The 27,120-nt window shown below is 42.8% G+C and overlaps 1 protein-coding gene and 1 long non-coding RNA gene across 3 annotated transcripts in view; one reads left to right on the top strand and one right to left on the bottom strand.

The window, feature by feature from the left end:
* Window positions 1-27,120, bottom strand: part of EPS15 (epidermal growth factor receptor pathway substrate 15) — an 883,486-nt gene that overhangs the window by 851,052 nt on the left and 5,314 nt on the right. The gene's annotated exons all lie outside the window — the stretch shown is intronic.
* Window positions 11,971-27,120, top strand: part of LOC144799498 (uncharacterized) — a 123,954-nt gene continuing 108,804 nt past the window's right edge. Inside the window, exon 1 of the long non-coding RNA XR_013603824.1 lies at window positions 11,971-12,081. This is a non-coding gene — a long non-coding RNA (uncharacterized LOC144799498). The remainder of the gene's footprint in view (window positions 12,082-27,120) is intronic.

Below are 27,120 nucleotides of genomic sequence, written 5' to 3'. Positions count from 1 at the left end.
GACCCACTGTGTTCTGCTGTTTTTTGGCTGTGGCGGGGTTGGGAAGCTCGACTCTTCATAAAAGTGGACAGGGGTGATCGTGCCCGGATGCCTGTGGGACCCTTTTTACATGGCATCTCCGGGCCTCGTTATTCTGGATGGTTCCTGTTTACATCCTGATGTAGGCTTTTCTTGACTCTCCTTTTCGACCTCGATTAGTGCATTATTGTTGCGGGGGGGTAGTGTTTTATGTCTCGGTCGCTGGCTCCTCTCCTCTCTCTTTCTTCCTTTTCCTCTCCTTCCTTTTCTTATTCCCCTCTCTTTCTTCGTTATAATTCCCTTTTTCTATATTTCGGGTGACTCTGGGCGACAGGCACGCTGTTTAGTGGGGTAGGCCGTAGCCATTACAGTGATGTAGGGTGGGGGGGGTGTTTGTTATTTTAGTTTGTTTTATTCTATGGTCCCTTTTTTGCCTTTTTCCAGGGGGTGGGCTATGTCCCTTGGTGTTTACTCCTCTGTTTTGCTAGCGTCTGCACTTTCTCCTTTTTCGGGGTGGGTGGGCTGTACGTGTGGCGTCCACTTTATTTGTTTGCTGGTATTCTTCCTCTATTCTGCACCTGATATGGGCGTGTGAGGTCTTTGGGCTTCGCCCTACTGTGGTCGTCTGCTTGCGTGGGGGGCTATTTCCCTCCCGCCCCCCCCCTTCTTTTCTGTATATGTTGCATGACGCGCTGGTAGATATGGTTGCTGCCTCCTTTATATAATGTAAAATGAAACCTCTTTTATCCTGGCGCTGGCGATGTGACGACTTTATTTGCATCCATCCTGTATTCACCCTATCGTATACATTGCTTTGTTATTTTGATTCTCCTGACTTTGCGGCCGGCCCCTGTGGTTGTAGGCCAGCGCTTGTACTTATACGTGTCTTTCAATAAAGGTTTTTAAAAAAAAAAAAAAAAAAAATGGTTTTGTGACAATATCGCAGTAGCCTTTAAAACCAAAGTTATGGACCTTTAGAACGCCTTCGAAGACACGTCAGTCCACTCTCTTCCACCACACGACTTAAAAGCCCGGAGTCAAAGAGAAACACCCTCCACTGTTTCTACCCAACATCATCAAAGGTAGTGGAAAAATACATAAGAAGTTAAGCCGGGGTCTTCTCTCAACTCTTGCCCGCCTGCTTTTCTGAAAGGGATAGCGGAAGTGGCGAGTCCTGGGCTCACAGAAATCTTTAATTCTATGTTCAGCTCAGGCAACTTCCCATCTAGATCGAAAGATTCCTCCATCCTCCCATTGTTAAAAAAACAAAACTTGGATGTGTCAAACCCTAACAACTATTGTCCCATAGCGCAGCTGCCGCTTCCAGCCAAAATAGTCGAAAAAATTATGAATACACAACTATCCCATTTCATTCAGGAAAACATTCTGCTTGATCACTCCCAGTTAAAACAATCTGCTTGATCACTCCCAGTTTGGGTTCCATCGCGAGCACAGTACGGAAACAGCACTCATCAAAGCCATCAGAGATCAGGGTGGGGATGGATAGAGGGGGCACAGCCACCCTTATCCTTCTCGACTTATCAGCCGCATTTGATACTGTTGATCACATTCTCCTGCACGAGCGGCTGGAAACATTGGGAGTCAAGGGTGCTGCACTAGCCCCGCTTTCCTCCTTTCTGAATGATAGTAGACTAACAGTAACAGTAGATAGATAGATATCAGTCAGAGCCATATGTCCTCCGTGCAGAGTTCCTCAGGGATCCTCCCTGAGCTCATCTATTTTTTAATGTGTAGGTCTCAGAACCGTGATTTTGGGTTTAGCCTGACATCGTACACCGATGATTCCCAGATAGTTGTGGCTTCTTATAGAAGTCAGGCCTCTCCCACTCTACAGTTTCAGAACTGTATGAGAGAAATAAATTGATGGATGGGAACACATTGCCTCTAACTCAACTCCGAAAAGACTGAGGTCATAATCTTCGCTAACCTGCAACCCAGTTGGGACAACCTCTGGCGGCCGGCGGAGATTGGTAAACCGCCAAAACCAGCGCAAAAGGCAAAAAATCTGGGAGTGTGGATTGACAACAAACTCGCACTCTCATACCAGACTAATGCCATCCTCTCTGCCTCCCATTTTCTCATGAAGAAAATAAGGAAGATCTTTCCCTACATCCTTTCGGACACTAGAAAGTCAGCGGTAACAAAGCTAATTCAGTCAAAGCTGGATTATTGCAATGCTCTTTACCAGAGCATGCAGAAGCAATATCTAAAAAAGCTGCAAACTCTTCAAAACACAGCTGCTCTGCAGCTGGTAAACATTCCTAGGTACAAATCCGTTTCCAAAGAGATTCATGGTCTGCACTGGCACCCGGAAGCACAACAAATGAAATTCAAAGCCTTATGTTTAGCATACAAGGCATGGAACCACACAGGACCTTCCTTCCTCCGAAATCTGTCTGGTACGAACCGACCAGACACCTATGCTCTACAGGGGCTAGACTCCTGACAGTACCAAGAATTCGATCTACAGGCTGGGGCGGCCGTAGTTTTCTCTATGGCACAGCAGGACTCTGGAATAAGCTGCCTATTGAGCACAGAAGTGCAGGCTCCCTCACCATCTTCAGGAAAGGGCTAAAACCTTAACTAATCCAGAATTAGACACCTGGCTGGGCTTACTGCGTTTACAGCACCAAGACACCCCATGGTATTCACGCGAACAATAAATCTCACTAACATTAACAATGTAAAATGAAATCATTGATGAAAAACAAAGAATTTGCACAAAAAAGAGCTTGTGTCAAAATAGACCCTGTGATATGAAAGAGAAAACCCACGCTGCTCCAAACTAAAATTGAATTACGACTCACATGCACTTGTCCCTACTTTTATTCAATGTTATGAGCCCACTCGAGATTAAAAAACGAACTGCATGTTTCAGACCACTTTAGGATAGGCCAACATGTTTCATTGCCATTACTCCATTGTGGCAATTTTATCAGGGCTTGGGTCCAAACTTCACCTCACTGGACTTCCAATTCGAGTTACAGGTGACTGATAAAGAACAAAGAGCAGATTAAAAGCACCAACAAGTCAGGACATCCTTCATAGCGTCTACAGACTCATTTTCAACCGTAATATATATATAACACTAGGGTCATCATATATTTACTAGGTGGTAGCCCTTAGAATTCATACTGGCTTCCCACCATTTAGGGGTGTCCTTCAAACTTAAGTCCCCCACTGACACAGACTCTTGCCGTCCCTATACCTATGAATATATGTAAAGCTGCATTTTTACTACTCTCATCCCATAGTAATACAGACAATTGCCAACTCGATACCAACTGTGGGACCTAAGTGCCAGTGTTTGAAAGGGTTAACTTATGCAAGAGGCTATCAGCGTTTACACCCATCTCAATTCCTCATTCCCTCAATGTTGATGTTCACTCTCCTCTATTTGAAGTCATAAACCCATGTCATCCTCCTCGCTCGTACATCTATTTTTGCGTGAATGAGTAGTCACGACATTGGCACCCCTCACCACTCTATAAATACACCAAAGCACTCGTTTGGCTTTCAGCGCTTACGGGGAAGTCCTCCGGGCTCTCTCACAGCCCGTCCAAACTACATGCATACCCTTAATGCGTCTTCACCTCCTCCCAGCATCTCTCTCATCTAATCCCGCTGTACTTGAGAAACGTTTTTGAACAACACAGTATCCGCCCTCGTAACTACCTGTGTATCTATACTTAGGTGTTTATAATAGGGGTATAATGGATATGAATTGTCTCGCCTTTTCGAAGGAACAAATTGCCTCAATATTATCAGGTCCATCATTATTTCCAGAAGCCTCATTGATTAGCACTACATAAGCTAGAGAAGAGTGGAAGAAGTTGATTAATAAAGAAAACGTTAGGTTCGGGGTAGCCCTACATCGGGCATTAATGACTGAATATCTTCGTGCAGGTGCTGCCCCAGCAAGCCTGATAGTAAGAATCGAGCCGAAGATATTCTTGGAGGATAGGCAGTTCGGGGTGGACTGTAGTTACATCACAAATAAGTGCACCCAGGACTGGCTTATCCTTATTATCAATACAGCTAAGAGACTTAGTGAGGAGCTATTATAGGAAATCTTGGAGCTCAGAGAGTCAATTAAAAGGGACACTACCATTACTGACACAAAGGAACAGTTGACATGTACTCAAAGTGATCTTGCTGATTACAAGAATTACATGGTCAACCAGAAAATTAAGGGGTTGAAGGGTTACTTGGACCAATTTTCCCACGAACTGGCATTTCCCTACGTGGAAGATTAATATTATCAACCAGGGAACAAACAGATATAGAAATCGATTTTTCAAAGAGGAGGACTTCATCAGGCTAGGAGAACACCCTAAAACCGAACCTTCGATAATACTAGCAGGGAGGAGATAGAAACAAGCACACATCCCTCAACTTCTAATCAGAATAGAGTAAGATTCAATCCCCAGAATAGATTTAACGAAGATCTTGGAGCCTTTTTTAGGACACAATCAGAGAGGCAACAGAGGGCGTGGACAGAGAGGAAGAGGCAGGGCAAATTAAGAACAAACGTGGCAGGCGTATTCACCACAGATAACTCACAGCAGGGGCAGGATTCCCCTGTAAGCGATATAGTGGTTAATTTATCCGACCACGAACTTACATCTGGTGAATCACAAGTCTTGAACAAAGGCTTGGGTAACGTACCAACACCCCGACTCGACACTTCACTTTAGGATTGAGTTCCAGAAATTGATGCGAAAGATTAAACTTTAAAAGTTTTTTGCGAATAAGAGCCATGACCCTTCCTCGCTGTTTTCAACAAATTTACATCACCCCTTACACGTTTGTCCACCTGGTTCCTCTATGGGACTTGAAGTTCTTGTTTTCGAACAGCGCGTGCTCCAAGACATTACCACACTAGGGCAATCTGAGACTCGACAGACATTCAGTAACATGAGTTGAGATGACTGGCAAGCAATCAAATACTTACAGGACAATGAGGCAATTACTATAAAACTAGACGATAAAGGTGGTGTGGTGGTGATGAATACCAGGAATTATGAGACTGAAGTCCTTAGATTACTGGGGGCTCGTGAAAATTACCAACCCCTTACAAGAGATCCATCTGGGGAACTCAAAGACCATATTAACATCATGGTTGCACAGACTAAAGAAAAGAAATTGATCACATATAGGGTAACTGAATTTTATGGTAAATTCCAAGCCCATGACACCAGCATTCTATAAATTGGCGAAAATCAATAAGGCACAACGCCCCCGCCCGATAATTTCGGGGATTCAATCCGTCCTGGAGTCTTTGTCGCAGTTTGCTGACTTCTTTTTGAGGGAGTCTGTTGTAACTCAACCTTCATACGTCCAGGATACAACTGATATTTTAAACATCTTTGATGAAGTAGAGTTTGACCGGGTACACCTGTTTCTGGTGACCATAGATATGGAGTCTCTTTATAGCAGCATACCCCAAGATGCCAAGCTGGTAGCAGAAGCGCGCGCTCTTGGGGCTCAAGACTGGTTTTATGATACACCACAATCCTTTGTGCTACAGTGTGTGGAGGTGGCATTGACCAGGAATTACTTTGGCTATAAGAACCAGCTGTATTTACAGGTGTCCGGAACATCGATGGGGGCATCCTTTGCGCCCAGTCGGACCTGTATTTATGTTGGGCAATTCGAAGACAATTACATCTATCACACATCTAACTCCTTCCAGAGAAGTATTTGCCTCTGGAAGAGGTACATTGATGATGTGCTTTGTATATGGACTGGGCCAGAGGTAAGACTCCATGAATTTTTGACATGGCTGAATGAATTGGACAGGTGTCTCAAGTTTAACTGGACAATTAGCAGGCAGGCGGTGGTTTATCTAGATTTGGATATCTTTGCAGCGGACAAAAAACTTTGTACCACTGTCCATCAGAAACCAACTGACAAACTCATTACTCCACTACCACTATTTACACCCAAGGGCACTATGGCATAATCTTCCCGTGGACAGTTTCTGCGATACCTCAGGAACTGCACGTCTACGGATGTGTACATGGAGCAGTCAGAGGACCTTGTGACTAAATTAGAACAAAGGGCCTAACCAATGAGGGTTGTAAAAAGAGCCCGCAAGAGAACACTGAATACCCCCTGTGATGCATTACTGTAAAGAAATGCGAGACAGAATGATGATTGCTTGCCAGTAGTCACGACTTTTGACCCATTGTCAACTAGAATATGACAAACCATCAGAAAGCATGGCTCACTTAACTACAGGTGAATTTAGCATGCCACCACCCAGATTTGTGTTTAAGAGAGCATCCAACTTGAAAGACAAGTTGGTCCATACCCGCACGGTCTACCGCATTAGAGATTAGACTATTCCGCCCGGGCATTACCCATGTGGTAGTTGCTCAGTGTGTGACCTTACGGAAAAAAGTAAGAGTGTGCAGTTACTGAATGGTAAGACATGGTACCTCAATAAATTCAGCACATGCAACTACAAATGTGATATACAGACTAACTTGCACATGTGGTTTACATAATATTTGTTTAACTTTGTGCACAATTAAAGTACGAATCCAGGAACAACTAAGTACAGTAAAAGCACGCAAATTAACCACACGGTTGGTTCGCCATTTCCAAGAACAACAACATAACTTTAGAGCATTAAAGTGGACTATGCTGGAGAGGGTAATGGGTGAAGCAAGCGATGTGGAAGGGGAACTTGCAAGGAAGGAGGCACTGTGGATATTTCCTGAGAAGGCTGATCAAGTGGGCCAGAATGATTGTATTGAATGGAACAAAATAAGTAAATAAGTCAATTATGGAGTAGATTTTGCTGCTACTTTTTTTTAAAAATAATCTAGTGGCAGCAATATGGATGTCAGTAATGGTGGTTGTCTATCCATGAAGGTGTACTTCATGACAATAACTCTGGAACATTCAGTTTGGATTGAGAGACAGCATTAAAATGAAAATCATTACAATCTCTAAGGAGCAACTATGTAAAAGCCCCCGAGTTTTGCCTTTCGTCCGGTTTTATCTCCCTTCCATGGGTTGAATATTCTATTGTTTCCTCTTGGGTACTTTAATGCCATTTGGTTGATAAGGTGCTAGAAACATGAAATGGAGAATTGCCTGATTTACACCATCATTTTTAGACCACATTTCTTAAGGAAACCCAGCTTGCAGATTTGGGAGAAAAAAACACTCCAAGATGGCGCTGATTGAGACACAGTTATAAGGTGATCACAAGCTGGGTCACATGGCGATGCATTTCCGTGTCGAGCTCTTGAAGTACAGCGGGATTAGATTAGAGTGGCTCTGGGAGGAGGTAAAGCCGAACCTATGCGAAGATGCGGTAAGGGTATGCATGTAGTTTGGACGGGCTGTGAGAGCCCGGAAGTCTGACCCCGTAAGCGATGAAATCCAAATGAGTGGTTTGATGTATTTATAAAGTGGTGCCAGTGTTGTGACTCCGCATTCACACAAAAGTAGATGTACGCGCGAGGAGGACGACACAGGTTTATGACTTCAAATAGATGAAAGTGAACATCAATATTGAGGGAATGAGGACTCGAGATGGATGTAAACGCTGATAGCGTCTTGCATAAATTAACCCTTACCAACAGCGGGACCTGAGTGAGCAAGTATTTACAGGTATATGGACGGCAACGGTCTGTGTCAGTGGGGGACTTACGATTGAAGGACACCCCCTAAATGATGGGAAGCCAGATTGAATTCTAAGGGCTACCACATGGAAAAAAAATGATGACCGTTATGTTATATATATTATCATTGAAAAGGAGTCCGTAGACGCTATGAAGGGTGTCCTGACTGGTTGGTGCTTTTAATCTGTTCTTTGTTTGTCAGTCACCCGTGGCTTAAATTGGAAGTCCAGTGAGGTGAAGTTTGGACCCAAGCCCTGATGACATTGCTGCAACGGTGTAATGGCAATGAAACATGTTGGCCTATCCTAAAGTGGTCTGAAACATGCAGTACGTTTTTTAATCTTGAGCGGGCTCATAACATTGAATAAAAGTAGGAACAAGTGTATGCGAGTCATAACTCAATTTTAGTTTGGAAAAACTTGGGTTCTCTCTTTCATATCGTCTATTTTGACACAAGCACTTTTTTGTGCGAATTTTGTTTTTCACCTCCGATTTCGGTTTACATTGGACACTGTTTTCTTCTTTTCACAGGTAAGAAAGTTACAGATGATGAGAAACGTGGTCAAACTGGTAAGTACCTACCAGCAGCTCCCTTGGTGAAGCTTTCGTGAGGTACTTTCTCACCTTTCACACATTTTTTGTACACACCTTTGAGTGGGCGGGGGTGGGGGGAGTGTACAATATGGGGTGGATTAATAAACACATTTAATAAGATTTTTGGGACATTTAGGTCTGGACACGAATGGCAAATGATAAAAGCCCGCAGTTGGGTGGAGAGAGGAGTATCCTGCCCCCGGGATTTGAATAAGCTAAGCTGTAGGGTGTCCTTAACAGTCAGGTCTATTTAGTATAGTGTTGCATACCCTAGCCAACCAGAAACCCCATTTCTAACCTTCAAGGACTGTGTTGTGTTTTTTTAATCCTTTGTGTTTCTCCCAGACATGCACTCTTAAGTAAAAACAATGCATGACTGCTACACCTTGAAACTCTCATGGTCTTATTTGAGATCCTGTACACTGATTTACACACTTGAATAGTTTATTGTCAACGTACAACGTGTGTGTGTTATGTAAAACCCTCAAAGTCCCTACATTGGTATGAGTGAAGCTATAAACAAATTGCATTAAAAAATAGTAAGTACTAATGAAATGGTTATTTGTGTAAATACTCCTAAAGACGTATGCATTGGACATTCTTACAGTACGTCCATACCTATATACAGGCACTGACAAAGTCAAAAGCTTGCCACCAAATTGTAGTTTCTCTTAAGAGGTGGTGTGTCTTTGTTTCCCCTCCATTGCATTTGGCATCAAGGCACTAGAATCCAAGTAGCTCCTCGACAGGGTTATACTCAAACAAGAGGATGACTGATGGCCCTTTAAATTCGCCTTTTGGTTGTGCCAAGCTGATTTGTAAAATAAGAAAGCCCCTCCATGCTTCTACGCTGTTGAGCCCAAAAGAAAGCCAACAACCTGCGGACGCTGCCGCTTTGTGTCCTGGTAAATAACACTGGAACAGATCCCTTATCTGGTCCAATAATAGCTGTCAGATAGAATAAAGCGGGAACAAGCCAGATCTCCTAACTATGGACGAAAATTCATACACACACTTTAGCAAGCGGTGATTAGAAAAAAGGCAACCATGTAGGAAGTGCTTAAACGGCTTCATCACATTAGTACAGGTGTGTCAAACCTAGGTCCAAGAATGACTCAATCATTCTAGATTTTCATGAAATGTAACATGCATGTGCATGCTGTCAATGGGTAACTTGGAAATCTGAGAAGAAATGAGCACTCTTGGACAACCCTGCATTATATTTAGGCAGACGCACAGGACTGTTATTTCTAATACTGTCAAAAATGTTATCGCTGTGTAGTGTACCAACATATATAATGGAACGCATATGCTCGAGTGTGATCATCCTTGCTCGCTCCTACCCTTTCCATGCCTCCTATAATTTACATAGCAGTATATATTTTTTTAACTACGCTCAATATTGTAGGATCTTTGATCTTTATTACTGTAGTAAAGATTGGTCACATGACTACAGGCTTTTTTCAGCACCCCTCACCGCCACTTGTACAACTTTTTAAGGCTTATGTCCTAGATAACAGCTTATAATTAATGTTCTTACTTTGGAACTGCAGTGCCCTGGGCATTTTTTAGGTGACTGAGATAAAAACCCAACGAAGCACAAGAAGCGGAAAAACTATTAAAAACAGTGTGCTGTAGCATTTTTTAGGGGGTGGTTTATTTAAATCAGAACTTGCGCCATGATCTGAACATAATACAACCTTACAGGTTGCGCTTGCAGTTCTCTGGAGAGCACCATGCTGGCATGCCTGATGTGATGTGATAATGTGACAGCATTAGTTAGAATGGAGGAGTAGGAATGCTTATGCTTAGAAATAGCTCTGGCAGATCAGTGAAGGACTGCAACTGAAGAAGACCTATCGGACTTATCTGCATGTATGGCTAAGCTAGAAAATAAGTATTTGTTCCAGACACGTTGATAAGTCTCAATTCAGGAAATGTAGACAAAACAAATGGTAATTCAAATACTAAGGTTCAACAAAAGTGAACAAATGAAATGATTGAGTCACACAATGAGGAGTATGATGGCATGCTTAGAAGATCCACATACGTTTTTGAGAAACCATGAATAATTATCAAACAGTGTTAACACATCATATGTTGACATTTTAATTAAAAAAAGAAAAGTAAAGGTGGGAAGATGTGATGATAAGGTGACATCATTAGTTAGAACGTGCAGAATGTATGAGTAGGAATGTTTAAGTTTAGAAACCGGTCTGGCAGATCAGTCAAGGACTCCAAATGAGGAAGACCTATCTGACGTATCTGCATGTATAGCTAAATAATACAATCAATATTTATTCATCAGCATTTCTGGACAGGTTCTTCATCACACATTTTAAGCACATAGACAATATATAAATGGGGAAGCCATTGAAGAGAATTTTCTTTTCGCTTTATGTAGTCCGGAATTTTTAGCAATCAACGACATTGGGAATTCCAAAAAGTTATTTCATGTGAGGTCAGTTTGGGTTTTGAGATCTATTGTGAGAACATTCACCAGATGGCCACTTTCAAACGTGGTTTTGGAGGCAGACCTGATAGATGAATTAACCACTGTACGCAAAAGAGATTGGCGCACAAGCGTGGAAAGCTGCTCTACGAGTAATCTGAAAAATCAAGTTGTTAAAAACTGACTTAGTGGCTCGGATGTCAATGATTGGATGATCACATCCTGTTATATCTCAACTACTCTCTCATCCAAACTTGAGATAGATTTTTTTTTATGAACATTTTAACATTCCTCGTATTTCTTACACACATTTGGCATTATAGTGGCCTAATTACAGCATAATATCGTAAAATATATAATTGACACGGACCCAACTAGAGGTTGTTTTATTCTCCTATTTGGTACCTGTATGATTTTATGTCACAATGCTTGAGTGCTAAAATAAAGTGTGGACTGGTAACATTATTGATTAAGTACAGTTGAGCAGCTGATTAGCGCGCTCGGTTCCGGATGTCAAGGAGCTAAAGAGAATCCAGTAAGTGAACTGCTTTATTATTTCCCCATAGTGTTATCAGCTACTTCCCTTTTTGGTTTTTGAATCAGTGATGCAACGGAGGCAATCACACAAGTAGTAAGTACAATGCAAGCAGAGATAAGATGCAGAGAGTTTGGACAGGATAAACGTCTGATAAAAAGAATCATTTCATAGTCATCAGACTTGTGGGAAACAAATTGCTATCTAACATGGTGTAAAACATTCTTGTCTCACAACAAACCCCAATGATTTTTTTCTGTCTTCCGTCTGTACAGAGAGTAAATGTTTGATTGTACGTGGAACTGTCGAAAAACAAACTTGAAGAAACTGGCCTCACAACCCGTTTTGCTTCGAACTACTGTCAGCTAATTCTGCACCTTGAATAGCACTCACCATTTTGACAAAACCGACAGTAAATACCCTTTGTTGTGTTGCCTTTTTACGTTGTACACCTTTAAGACTCGTGCTTAGTTAGTTAGAATGCTATGATGCTAGGTAGAATGTGGTGCTTGCATCTTTGAGGAGTCAGTTGTACAGCAGCAGAGATGGATAGCAGCTGTTCCCTGGCGCTCACCTGTATTTAATTATTCTTCTCTTAATAAACAACTATTCATATTATGGCCTAAAGAGCATCATTACACGCTTCTTGGTAAAAATTCCCCACTGTTATTTTCTTCCCTTTCCAGACCCTTAGAAAGATCTCTCTGCACGGAGAATTCAACTGTCACCGTGCCCAGGAGCCGCTAAGTGCACTCGATGATTCAGATGTGCACAACACCACAAGATAAAGCAGAGGAGGTTCCGATGTGTACAAGGATAAGGTACAGGTAAACTTTCCAATATCTTGTTTAATTTAATTTTCTATGGACCACACGAGCGTAGAGCAAAAGGGAGGAAAGAAAAACTTGCTCACTCAAAGTCCACAGCTTATGTCCAGACACAAGTCTCTAGTCTAGTTCGATGTTTTCACAAAATTGTCAACTTCAGAGACTTTTTCCACAATTTTGATAACGCTTCATAGGAGGTATTTTGTTATAGCAACTTGACACGCAGGTTCTACATACACACGCGTGGGTGGAGACAGGGACAGTCCTCGTCGCCAATTTGAAGTAAGCACTCTTCACAACTTGGTACAGGAACATGTACTTTATTGGCTGTATGTCTCCACAGCTTCCAGGAACTGACAACCAGGTCCCAGAGATTCAAACACAGAGGTTCTATCACTATGACAATGACATCACAGGTAGCACTTGCAGAGAACATGTCCATAGAGTTACAGAGAAAACTACTACAACTCCTTTATTTTTTGTTCAGGGGTGTGTTCCTCCTTCCATCCCTCTTAAATTACCCTTTGATTGTTTGCTTTTACTCTTTAACCCCCAATGTTCCTCCATTTTTAGGGCTCGGCCTACGTCACCACTTTGTCAGAAGTGGGGCGGAGCTCCGAGCCGTTTTGTTACGGGGCTCCGAATAGTGTAGCAAAAATTCCTCAGTGCGCGAGATTTTTCAGTAGTTATTTTTGCCATCTGCATGGTAATTGGTCCTCGCGGTGCTGTGTTTGTAGTAGCCTTGACGCAATAGACCATATATATTTTATGTTCGGCACTTCCTGCATTTTCTGTGCGGTTATGCGCAGGGGAGTGTAATACATTTTCAATTACGAGCTGTCAGGGTGCCGCGGTAATAGAATCCAGATGGTCAGGGCGCATTCACCAGTCTGCAGTGAGTTTGGTGGGCGCGCGTTCGTCTGCATTCTTTCATGTGTAAGTGTTGGCCTTTGAAGAGCTGGCTTGGTCGTGCGATAAGAAGTAATTAAGACGAAACAGATGTTCCCTTGAGTTTTATGAGGGCAGGAGAGCTTTTGTTTCTGTTAATATAGTTTTGTTTCTGCATTTCAGTTACTAACTTCACATGTTTTTAAAATGAAACATTTGTTGTCTTATGACTTACATTAGTGTTTTCTTAGAACCATCTATAGACATAGTTCAGTCTAATACTGAAAACAGCATGTGGGAAACACATGCACAAGCATCACAACAACTTTGTGGCGCAGCTCTCCCTGTCAGTGTATATGTGTATCGCAGTGTTATTTTGTTGTCCATTTACTGCAGCTAAAATGTTCAACAAACATTTAGTAGCCTATCCTGGCAGTGTAATACTGAAAACAGCATGTGGGAAACACATGCACAAGCATCACAACAACTTTGTGGCACAGCTGTCCCTGTCAGTGTATATGTGTATCGCAGTGCTCTTTAATATTTATTTTGTTGTCAATTCACTGCAGCTAAAATGTTCGACAAACATTAAGTAGCCTATCCTGGCAGTCTAATACTGAAAACAGCATGTGGGAAACACACGCACAAGCATCACAACAACTTTGTGGCGCAGCTCTCCCTGTCAGTGTATATGTGTATCGCAGTGCTCTTTAATATTTATTTTGTTGTCAATTTACTGCAGCTAAAATGTTTTTTGTTTACATTTTAGTGCACATTAATAGTCTGAGCAGAGTTCACCTGAGTATGCAGGGTGAGCAGAGTGTCGGTATGCAGGGTGAGCAGTAAGAGTATGCAGGGGGAGCGCGCTCAGTATGCAGGGGGAGCACACTCAGTATGCAGGGGGAGCACACTCAGTATGCAGGGTGAGCACACTCAGTATGCAGGGTGAGCACACTCAGTATGCAGGGTGAGCACACTCAGTATGCAGGGTGAGCACACTCAGTATGCAGGGTGAGCACACTCAGTATGCAGGGTGAGCACACTCAGTATGCAGGGTGAGCACACTCAGTATGCAGGGTGAGCACACTCAGTATGCAGGGTGAGCACACTCAGTATGCAGGGTGAGCACACTCAGTATGCAGGGTGAGCACACTCAGTATGCAGGGTGAGCACACTCAGTATGCAGGGTGAGCACACTCAGTATGCAGGGTGAGCACACTCAGTATGCAGGGTGAGCACACTCAGTATGCAGGGTGAGCACACTCAGTATGCAGGGTGAGCACACTCAGTATGCAGGGTGAGCACACTCAGTATGCAGGGTGAGCAGTATGAGTATGCAGGGTGAGCAGTATGAGTATGCAGGGTGAGCAGTATGAGTATGCAGGGTGAGCAGTATGAGTATGCAGGGTGAGCAGTATGAGTATGCAGGGTGAGCAGTATGAGTATGCAGGGTGAGCAGTATGAGTATGCAGGGTGAGCAGTGTGAGTATGCAGGGTGAGCAGTGTGAGTATGCAGGGTGAGCAGTGTGAGTATGCAGGGTGAGCAGTGTGAGTATGCAGGGTGAGCAGTGTGAGTATGCAGGGTGAGCAGAGTGTGAGTATGCAGGGTGAGCAGAGTGTGAGTATGCAGGGTGAGCAGAGTGTGAGTATGCAGGGTGAGCAGAGAGTGAGTATGCAGGGTGAGCAGAGAGTGAGTATGCAGGGTGAGCAGAGTGTGAGTATGCAGGGTGAGCAGAGTGTGAGTAAGCAGGGTGATCAGTGTGACTATGCAGGGTGAGCAGAGTGTGAGTATGGCAGGTGAGCAGAGTGAGAGTATGCTAGGTGATCAGTAAGAGTATGCAGAGTGAGCAGTCCATACACGCTTCCACCAACCACACACACCAACAGCCATCACTGCACAATTCCTACAGGCACACACATCCACCACACATCAATGCACACACCAATTGACAACGCACCCACCAATTAATATTGTACCTATCTCACTATGCTGCACTTTACCTTTTAAAGATAATGCGTTAAAAGTGCAGCATGCCACCATTAATAACATTCCAATACAACACACATATCTCCAACACACACCACATGCTTCCACTCCAAAACACATGCCTAAAACACATTGCCATTTACAATGCCATTATCTCAAACTCAAACAAACCCGAGCCCTAATGCATTCCTAATGCTTGTTTTTATGGTGGTCCCCCTGTATCCACCTCAACTACGTACCCCCACTTTTTTTTTTTTAAGTAAGCATCTCCTCACCCCATCGCACCTAACCACTCCACTCTATGACAGTTGATTGTTTTTTAAGCTGCCAGATTCATACCACCCTTTCCCTTCATCAGCTTTTCTATTTTGTACTTACCTTTGTCATACTTGCCTTTTTTGGCATCTTCCTGGTCTCCTTTTGACACCATTCTGGGTCATGGTAGACATGGGAGGGAAGACCACCAGAAAACGTATAAAGTTATTCATCTTAAAAATTCTCTCTCACCGGACCTGAGATACAGTCTATATGTTTTTCCCCAAATACCATTAGATTTTTTGTGGGAAATACATATTGTCATTGTAACAGCTCCACAAAATTGAGTTCTTTCAGCTTGGGTGTGTCAGGCTTGCTTTCTCCATTTTGAGTTATATTTGTTGTGAGGCAGTTATTTAGGGCATCACTACATTATTATCATTAATTTTATATCTAGAGTACACGATTGCCTTAAAAGGGGTCCTGGTACTAACATAGACTGATACTATTGGTTACACTTAAATACACCAACGTTGCAGAAAGATTTCAACTCAAACATTGGTTTTAGTTTGGGAGTCAAATGTCCTTAACTTCCTGGGGCCAATTCCTTTTACCATTCCCTACTAAATGAGATGCATCTACACCTTGACAGTCACTCTAGTTACAATACAACTGTCTTCCTTCCTTGCTTCCTTCCCCTTTCTCCTCCTACATGGTGACATCATATCTGAGGTTGGGCTACCAAGATTTTTCACAATTCAATATCTTTTTTAGTCTCTTTCCATTACTTTATTATAAGTCAACGGTGAGCCTCCTGACGCTGTGGGCAGTAGGGAATGAATTGTCCCCTGATGTCAAGGAGGTCCAACGGAGTCAGGCACCTCCAAGCTGCATGCTAAAATAACATTTTATTATAAGTATATATTTATTTCATGCCAATGAAAATAAATGCACCATAATAAAACAAGTTAGTTGGAGCAAGTGTAATAATAAACACAAATTTACATATTTATTGCAACCAGTGCAAATGTCAAATCTGAAACGATGACCATAAGTAAACTCTACAGTCTGCACTTTTTGTACCTTATGATAATCCCGCTCTTAAATTTTCACTTCCTACACTATGGACCTATGTAATGAGATTACGCTCTGGCTATGCTTAAATAAGTAGTTTTAAAACTAATCCACAAGAAACAAATGACATGACATAGACCATACATGCAGATTCGCAGAGAGAAACATGCTATTTATTCCTAAAGTTGAGGAAGGGCTGGAGCATCTAGACACACCTACGGTTTCCCTCTAGTAAGGTACAGACCTACTACACTCATCAACTGTAGGCAATAGTATATAACACTCCAGATAGATAGGTAGGTGTGTGTGTATATAAGTTTCTTTTTTTTTAACAGGTTAAAACTTGACAACAGCGACTCCTTATCTATAGTTAAAGTCGGAGTTTTAAATTAAAAGGCATTTTTGCTCTCTTAATACTATGGTGCCAATCGAGGAATAAAATGTTCTAAAATTAAAAGGGTTCCATATGGCAAGTTTCAGTTCTATCCTTTAGTCCTTTGCTCCTCTCAACAAAAACAAGAATTGGAAAAGTCAGTAAGTCACCTCTAAAACTATTGGCTTTGCCTATGTTTGTTTAGCCACGATGTATACCATCGCTGCTGCTAAACAGACGCAGAAATGCAGACACCACATCACTTTGTAGGTGCATGCATGTGATCAACGCATATGCACCCACCTAAAGAAGGACACAGGGTTTTTTTTGTTTACAGATCAAAGATGGATCATTATGTAAAAAAAAGAAACTGTTCTGGAAAGCGTTCTAAAACATAGCCCAAAAGCACTTAAAAACATTAAACAGATTAACGTGAGAGGGTTACAGAGGAGGTGAAGCAACACAGGGGGCTGAAGGCGAAGAAATACGTTGAGGAAAGAAGCAACATGAGGGAGAGAAGCAACATGAGGGAGAGAACATTGGTGAAAGAGCAATGTGGAGAGTCTGGGGGGGGCACAACACTAGTGAGAGAGCAACACGAACACGAGTGTGAGTGGAGGCAGAAGCACATGTATGACAGAGAGACAAAGAAGACCTCACAAAGACTTGGGAACATCTATATGACGTTTTAACAAGAAAGTTTCCTGCCACTAATTTGAATAAAGGAAAAATGAACATTGGGAAGAAGCCATGGTTTCACTTCACCCTACGGGAGGAAAAAAGGAAGATCTCACGTGAATTCCGAAGGCAAGCCATTATGGAAAAAAGGGAAAGATAGTACATTTGGTGAAAGTAAAGGCCCTACGAAAAAATTATAAGAGAATGCTGGGTAAAGCAAAAAAAATTATACCAAGAAGATATCTGGGCAAAACTACTACTGGCCAGTAAAAACCCAAATGGTCGGTCATTCTGGGGTACTATCAATAAACTGACAAATGGCAACCAACTAAGACAAGAGGCAGGAATTGGAGAAAATGACTGGATTCAGTATGTACAGAAAATGTTTACTGGCAGGGAGCATGACCAACAAAGTCACATTAAAAAAGAATGTGAAACATGTGCCAAAAACAAGGTCTTTCCAAATACAGTGTGTAAAAAAGATCACCTGCTGGGAAACACAACCATGCCATGGCAGGGTAAAGATATCCCGTCCAAAGAAGATATTTGTAAGGACTATGCAACCTGGCCAGAACCTATTTATTCAGAGGAAACGTCAGCACACACAGAACCAGATCCGGACATCCTGATAAATATTAAACAGCTGAAGGGAATAATAAAACGCCTGAAAACAGAGGGCGCGGCAGGCCCAAATGGGCTTCCGAATGCAGTCTTCAAATATTCACCTGATTTTTGGGTAGAATATTTAACTCCACTTTTCAATCAGATTTACAGTCAAAATAAAATGCCCAAATCCAGGAAAGGGAACATTGTACACGCCATTTTCAAGCAGGGCGATCATAATGAACCTGAAAATTATAGGCTGATATCGCTGATCGACGTGGAGGCGAAACTATACGGATCATGCTTACTGATGCACCTACAAGATTGGATGGAGGAAACAAACATAATTCCTATGTTCCAAACAGGTTTCAGGCCAAGGACAGGTACATTAACAAATTTGACAACTTGGATGCTCCTAAAGGAAAAAGCAGAAAAAAAGAAGACCAGCCTGTTTGCATGCTTTATAGATCTGAAAGCAGCTTTCGACAGGGTGAATCAAATCGATTATGGGAAAAATTAAGATCATGGGGGTTGCCGAGGATAATACAGGAGGCAATAACAGGCTTGTACAGTGACACCTAGGCAAGGGTCAAACTGGGAGATGGTCGCAGTATCACTGCCGAAATCAACACGCAACAAGGTTTAAAACAAGGCTGCGTCTTGGCCCTAAACTTATTTAACCTATACATGGCAGATATGGTTAAACACATGCAGGCAGGGGAAGGCCATCCTCCAAATCTGGCAAATACTCCAATCCCGTTTCTACAATACGCTGATGATATTGTGGTGCTGAGCCAAACACCAATAGGGCTGCAAAGAATGATTAACAACCTCGTTATTTATCTAGAGCATGAAAGCCTGGAATTGAACAAGGAGAAATCTAAGGTGGTACGCTTAGTAGACCACAAAAAAAAAAAATCAAACTTTAAATGGTATGCAAAAGGATAATGAATAAAAGAGGAAGCATCTTATAAATATTTGGGTCTAAAGTTGGGGCGAGGACCGACCCACAAAGAACATAAATTGGACCTAAAGGCGAAAACACACTCCTTGATCTTTGCATAAAGGCTACTAAACAAAAAATTGGATTGCCCAAATTACATGCACCTTTTAAAGGTGATGGCTTCACAGACGTTACCCACTCTGTCATACGCTTTGGTCACCTGGTGTGGTAAAGAGGCTGGGTTGTTAAACAACCTCCAAACAAAGGTATACAAAGCAGTTTTTAACCTCCCAAATTCAGCTTCGCCGACACAGGTTCGATTGGAATTTGGGTTGCGGAACCAGAAGTTTCGGGGTATGAGTGGTTTTGTGAAATGATGCCACAAAATACGCCTATCAGCACAAGGTACACTAGACAGCCTGTGTTGGAAAGAAATTGAAAATCAGTTAGATCAACCCACCTTAACTTGAAGAGGAGATTATTTGTTCAGATCTTTGAAGGTGTTAGAAATTCAATCAATATGGGATACCATTCCGGACAGAGCCAGCTTTGATAAAGCAATAAACAATGCTGCCAAAAGGAAATCCTTTTTGGAAGATAAATCGGCAATCCAAAAACGCAGACATGGGTGGACAGTGATTAATTCATACTCCGGGATGCAACCACAGGCATACTTAGAAAGTCACTTTAATATGATACTAAAGAAAAGCTATATAGAATATCGGTTGGGCCTACACCTTTCGAAAGACCTTCAACCATCATGGAAAGGCGTTTATACTGATCTTCATTGTCGCTTATGCGGGTATCAAAAAGAATCGTTACCCCACCAGTTATGTGAATGCCCGGCTCTCATGGATCTAAGGAGATTGCTTTTGAAGGACATTTTTAATAAATGGAACATCCACACATGCTGGCAAGCAGTAATTCGATGGTTGGAGGGATCGTCACCCATTCTTGTTTGTAGGGGGGGTAAATATATGAGGAAAGTACAATCTCTCCTATGACAAGCTGAACTCGGGGAAACAAGTAAAGTAGGGAACAGCAGCCACAATGCCTGATAGAAAATGTTATCAAAGATGGAAAACAGGTTAATTACGAGCTGGAACGAATGATTTAACTCAGATGGCTAGCCAACACCTTTTATGGACCATTGGCCTCTTACCTAGCGTTGTATAAAATAAACCTACAAAATTAAATTCGTTATTTTAAATACACTGTATAGGGCAAGGTAACCCAGATGATAATTTTATGCAATATGAAGTATAAATTATTTGGAAATTTTAAGGATGATTTTTCTATTGTGTTTTGTAATGATTTTAAATAATCAAAAACAATAAATTTTGACTTGACTTGTATGACAGAGAGCAACATGGAGTGGGAGAGAAGAACACGTGGTAGACAGCTGGAAAACACATGCAGTCTCCTTGGGTGCTTACAGTGAGCAGAGGAAGCACAGAAGCAAGAAAATGAAAGCAATAGTAAAGAGACTATGCTCCACGGAAAGGACATACACAAGATGGGAAGGCCAAAAGAAGGAACATCATTCAATAGAAAGCAAGCAAATAAAACCAAACCAATGGTAAGCAACAGGTGGGTTGCAAGTCCCTGTAGATTCTATGTAAGCTCATAATGTGTGTTTTGCAACCACAAAGCAGGCGCTATCTGGCAGGTTAGACCTAACAATGCCAGAGGAAAATTACACCCAATTTGGCAAGGAAGTGTTGCTTTACTCAATGAAGTGCCTTTGCTTGGTTCGATGTAAACCTGTTCTGTAGTTTGAAACATTAGTGTTTACAAATGTTTCAGGGTGACTATCTTGCCCAAAAAGGGACCACAACCCCTTTGGTTCAGGGTTATTGGTCCCTTTTTAGACCTCCTGCAAGGCCTGCAAATCCACAGAGAGGAGCCCCTTTTTGGGCCTCCTTGTACTGGGTTCGAGGACACTGTGGGAAGACCAACAAAGGTCCACGAGGATATGTGGATTTGCAAACTCAAAGTGCCATCTACAAACCTTAAAAAAAAAAACTAAAAAAAAAACTAAAAAAAGACACAGGAGTGGCGGTGGCCGGGGGACTTGGACCAAGGCACACATAAAATACATGTATGATTTTTATTATGTATACATAAACACCCCACAAATAGTGCTGGATATGGGCAACACATATGGAATATACCATTCCACAACACCAAGCACCCCCAAGGGATGGATGGGAGAACTCCCCAAGCCATGGATTTTGAGAGATGCAGGTGACCGAATTCACACCATTTCTTGCTTGAATATTAGAAAGGTGTATGATGAAAGCATCTCAATTGAGAAGTAGGAATATGGCGCAAACCTGTGCAAGAGACGACCCATACCTGGCGCAATTAGGGGGTCAAATGATGGAACGCTTGAATTAATCTCAGTCACTGACAATCGCGCAGTATACCAAACAATCGTTTTTTACCCACCATGCCACCTTAGTCTGGACCTAGTGCATGTATACCATGCCTACATGTAGCTCAAAACAGATCAAAATAACGAAATGGAACCTATTTAAAAATAGCTAAGTTAAGCACTCGCTACACATACATAGGAAGAGATAGTAAGAGGTCACCTGGAAATCTATGAAAATGTTATGGTTAAATTTGCTTTAGTTCCCCTTCACACACCACATATTGACTCACTGTTTATCACAGCTTCAGAAGAAAGGAATGCAGCAAACCACTCTTAGATATCCTTGCTGTGACTGTGTACGGTCTGGGTAGTGAGAGGACTATATAACTGCACTGTTATCAGCTGAAAACATCGCATGCATACTATACAAAATGCGAGACATTAAAATAAGTATGCATGAAAGGTAACTATGGTAAAGACTCTCCATTCACATGCAAGTCACCATTTGTTTTATGAAACAATATACTAAATTCTATTGTAAACCATCTAAGTACAGTAAACGGTGTGTTCTGGTTTGGTTGTCTTGAATCAAACCTTTTGAGCAAAGCTATGGAACTGCACCACTACCTGTAAAGCACTCACTCTGGCAATGAGTGACTACAGACCTGGCAAACTGCATGGACCCAATGCCATAAAGGGACAACAATCACACTAACAACGGATTATGAGCTATGGCACTATAATACTGCAGCAGGACCCCTAGCTTTCCTCAACAGTGGAGGCCCAAAAGCTAAGCCAATATGATGCAAAGGCTCGTGCCCCATATAAGGTACTAAACTTGTATTCGGTAAAAGCTATATAACACTTTCAAAAGCTGTTGGCCCTGATAAAACACACAGAGCAATCCAGAAATACTATTGGGTCCGCTGCAGCGCAAGGAGTCCTATATCAAAACAGTTTAACTCATCACAGTTCCAAAACAGGAATAATCAGATTATGACAGAAGAAATCTGCCATATATCACTACCACTCTGGAGAATCTATTGTAGCCGACCCTGTAGCTCCCAACCACCATATTGTCCTACATCAATCTAGACACCACACAGGCACATAAGGGATGTATTTAAGGAAGCCTTTCCTGTCCACTACCGACCCTAGACATCTCAAGTCACATAGGGGAGACTGTAAAGTGCCAATTCCCAAAATAACACTCCACTTGAATAGGTAGTATTCTGCCCATACACAAGATATTGACAACCCCCCACCGATAGCCTGACAGACAGGGCTGGGTTGAAAGGGATCTTTGTGCACTTCAGAGAACTCCTTTGAAGTCACCCCCTACATCAAAGGCACTTTTGGGTATAAGTATTGGGGCTCTGTCCCCATAAAACAGACACTTTTGTACCTGACACCAGACATTGCTGGTGCTACATCTGCACATTGCCAGAAAGACTGCCACTTTGCTAACTGCTTTGTTGTATCGGCCTACTGCTCGCTGAGCTGCAGGAGGGACTGCCACTTTGCTACCTACCTGCCTTGCTGTGCCGGTTTGCTACCTCTGCATCCGTGAACGAACTGTACTCTCCAATGGCATGTTGACTTTCCCCCAGTTCTAAAGTTTCAAGGACATCAAAGACTTTGCCTAATAGCCCATGCCGTGGGACTTCGCAATCTGTGCATCCGGCAGTGGCCTCCTTAAGACAACCTGATAAAGCGCTTTGTGTTTCCCCGCTCGTGATCTACACTGAGCAAGTGCTGCACCAATCAGAATTTATTGAGCGATTTGTGTTTTCCCCCTTTTAAAACCCTATTCCGGGATGAAGCTTGCCAATTGAGGTCCCACTTGCATCGGGTACCGTGACCGATCACTGCAGTTCGTGCCCACCTGAGCACACTACTGAGACAACACGTCCTGCAGCACTCCGAGCGGACAACCCAGCACAACCTGCATTGCCTTGACAATCTTAGGGCGTGTCTGCTTCCTAGATCCAAGTGTGCTTGACGATGTGCCCCGCCTCCAGCCGCGAAGTGAGCCGTACCATGACACGCTGCACAGCCGCTTTTCTTGACAAAGGTACTGTAAACCCCCAAGAACCATGAGGTCTTTTCAGCCGCTGTATGAAACATCGAGTGAGGCTGAGGGTGAATTATCCGCATTATGTCTTGAGGGACTGTGTAGAAGCTTTCTCTACGACAGTTGGGAGGGAGTACTACGCTAGTGCTCCTAATACCAATTAACGCTCCAGTGCCTTCCTTGCTATTGTTTCCATAACGTAGCTCACAGGAGCAGAACTTGTTGCTGCACTGTATTTTCCATTTTACACCTGCATATTTTGAATGAACATATCCTGAATAGTATTGATTTCATTGACAATACAAAGAACAATTTCAATAAACCTGTGTAGTGTGAGTTGCACAAATACTTTACACATTGCCTTTGTTGATGAGCCGGGTTGCTGCAGAGGATGAATCCCTCCTTACATGTAGAGAGGGTCTCTTCAGGTCCACTGGAAGTGCAGGTAGTGGTTCCTGTCTGTCCAGCTAGATTTGTAGAGATGCTCTGAGATGTGTTCATTTAGTGACCTAGCAGGTGTGTAGAGCGAACCATTAGTTGAGGGACTACAAGCAATAGTCTCAAGGGAGGCTGTACTTATTTGTTGTGCACTGTAATGACTATCATTAGCACAAGACGTATGTGTAGGGTGCAGCCCAAAGCGTTGAACTGTGGATTGACTTGGGAAGGGTGGGACCAATTCTAGAAGAGTTGAACGAGAAACTTATGTTGAGGTGCTTACCTATGACATATGAGGAATATAATACATAGGTAGGGGGAGAAAAGTCAAAAGCTGTCAAACCAGAATGAGCTATACTAAGGGAAACAGCAAACAATGACGCAGAAAGTGTGAAGTTTGCAAGAATGGGCAAAAGTGTCAATTGTGGGAGACACTAAGAAAGAGGTCCACGTACCCTTATAGTTAATGGAAGAGAGACAGTACAACATTGGTGGATTCTCAGGCAAAAACAGTTCTTCAGAGAAAAGGTAGAACAACATAAAAGAGCCGCAAACAAGTAGTTTTGAAGTCCTTTATTTCATCTTGGATACTCACTCCGGTGACAAGTTTTGAAGTAAAAATCATCTTCGCTATTGCCACCAAATGGGTTTGGGCTTATTTGGGAAAGGAATCTCCACTACAGCTCTTACTTTGAAGGGTATTTTTTCCAAAAAGGAAATATTTGACTAACAGGGCCACAATTTGATACTCTCACTAATATGTTTATTAATTAACCAATGGCAGTCGCCACCGGTTAGTTAAAGTTAGGACCATGTTTCCATAGGAAATTGATTTTTTTGGTTGCTAATAACTTTGGCACTGTGTGACAAACCTTCAGAAAACGTTCCCCCAGCTCCTTCCTGGAAAGTTTTTTTAGGTGATCCATCAAGCATAGACCAAGAAAAAGTCCTAAAACAGGTTTTCTTCATGTAATTTTCCATATGAAAATTGTACTGCGATGCAGAAAATATTGGCTGGACTGGTCAGTAAGCTAAACCCATAAAGTGTGGTTTTGTAATTTAGAGTAAATCCATTCAGAAATTTTAGAGAAATTAAGATTTAAAATGCACGTATATTTCATGCCGCAGAAGATCCTTATAGAAAAACAGTGGTCCTAGACTATTGTAGTTTGAGTTCAAAACAGTATCATTAAATGAGTATGAAGATATTGATTTAGGCACATAAGGTCAAAGGCAAAATAAATTTCAAAGCCACTGCCAAATGACTGGAGCAAGTTCTCAAAGGGCAACAACTCGATCTTAAGCTTACCTCGCCCTAAGACCATGGGGGCGCTTTTAGCTGTACAGAAAATGTATAAACTTCAGTGCACCCCGGTGGCTACATATGCCGCCGCGATCTGGGGAACGGCCAACTGCTCAGTAATCCAGCAGGAAGAAAATAGGTTTTGCAGAAAATTATTGGACACTCCAATTTCTACCTCCCAATACATATGCCACAAAGAACTCAATATTAATTTTATAACTGATTTTATCTGGGCACGTCCGGTACTTATGTGGATTGCAGTGTGGAAGAACGAAGCAGCTTCCCTGACACAGCTGATTATCAAGGATTGTTTACATTGTGATAAGGGCTTAGAAATCCCATGGCTGAGCGGTGTCCTAAGTAGTTTGCACAGTATGAATAGGGAAAGTGTTTTCTGTGACCTCATATTAGCAGCTTCAGCTGCAAAAAAGGAAATGGAGAACACCTTGTACTCCCTATATAAGGATGAGCGGGAGACGGTAGAGGTCAGGAAAACAACTGTGCGCAACTACATGGCGATCCTCACTTCCCTAATACCACTCGAGGCGGATGCGGGGTGGGGAGAGTGTGGTTTATTGCGCTGACTACGAGCGATAAGCTAGCGAATTTCAAAAGCATTATTTTTTACCCTGTTTTTATCTTGATTTTAAAAAAAACTGTTGTATCGTCCTATTGGTGCTGCTAACTATTTTATTACTTTGGAGCCGACTACGAGCTCACTGCTCTGTTGCTGTTTCCTCTGCACTTTAACTTCCTCCCAGGTACCTGAGGCGGAAAGCCAGGTGACCGTAGGCCTCCCTGATCTTAAGTTTCTCTTTATTTCCTACTCACCTTGTATGTGACGCGCTGCTCGGCCTGCAGTCTCCCTACCCATTCACCCGGCACATCGAGTTGCTGAAGGGTATTCGGGGACCCGCAGGCCCGCAGTTCTGTGGCGGCCATCTTGGGGGTAGGCTGGCTCGCGAGATGGCAGTCTAGTGGTGCAGATTTGCGCCGCCCGCAACGCCTTAAAATTAGGTGCCTTTCTCTCCGCGCAGCGTAGGCGCGCTGCGGAGGCGCCAAAGGAAAGCCCATCTGCGCCCGTCAGCGTCCCGGAGGCGGTCGGGCACGGGCCCGGCTGGGCTGGTAAAGTTAGGATGATTAAATACACAAGTGATGAGCTGCTCTACCTTAGGAACACTAATAACACCTGTTTTAGGGTTTTTCCCAAACCTCCCCGGAGTAATAACAGATGCTCGGTCTGTGGCTGGCTACCAGGCCAGGGATCTGTCTCTTCTCTCAGTCATCCTCCCAACAGCAGTAGGTGTTTACTGCTCAACACTAGGTCTTTGGGTAAGCATGCGCTGGATGTCCATAATCTATTAACGGACTCTAAAGCGGATTGTCTGTTCTTGACTGAAACTTGGCTGGGTGAGAATGCAGGACCTAATATTGCCACTGCTATCCCCCCCGAGCCACGTTATCTTCAGAAAGGACAGAGCCAGCGGGAAGGGGGGTGGTGTCGCCTTAGTCGTTGACAGGCGCATCACTTTCTCCATTCTTCCCTTGGACAACATCACTGGATGCGAAGTTCTTGCCTTCTCCCTCTACTTTTCTCCCCAGCAATCTTGTATAGGGCTCTTGGTCTATAGGCCCCGGGGCCCAATGGGCACTTTTTTTGAAGAATTTCATTGGACTATTTCTACGCTATGCCTCAGGTCTAATCACTTTCTGCTTCTAGGTGATTTTAATATTCACATGGACAATGTGGCTGACCCTGACAGCATAAAACTCAATGATATCACCTCATCCTTAGGGCTTATCCCATATCTTCGGTCCCCTACGCACTGTAAAGGTCACACATTGGAAACAAATTTTCTCCACTGTCCCTGTTGTCCTGGCCTCTCTCGCTCCTGTTCTGTGGTCTGACCACTTTTTAGCGGACTTTAAGATTCTTCTTAAAGAGAAGAGTGCCTACAGTGGACAGTGGCGTGAAACGCATTCTTCCAGAGGTTTCCCCGACTATGCGGATGCAGGCCTTAGACACCTATCCATGCCTGC

Source organism: Lissotriton helveticus, chromosome 1_2, assembly GCF_964261635.1.
Source record: "Lissotriton helveticus chromosome 1_2, aLisHel1.1, whole genome shotgun sequence".
NCBI classification, from domain to species: Eukaryota; Metazoa; Chordata; class Amphibia; order Caudata; family Salamandridae; genus Lissotriton; species Lissotriton helveticus.
The sequence above is the reverse complement of the archived record's forward strand: the minus strand, read 5'-3'. Positions and strand labels throughout refer to the sequence as shown.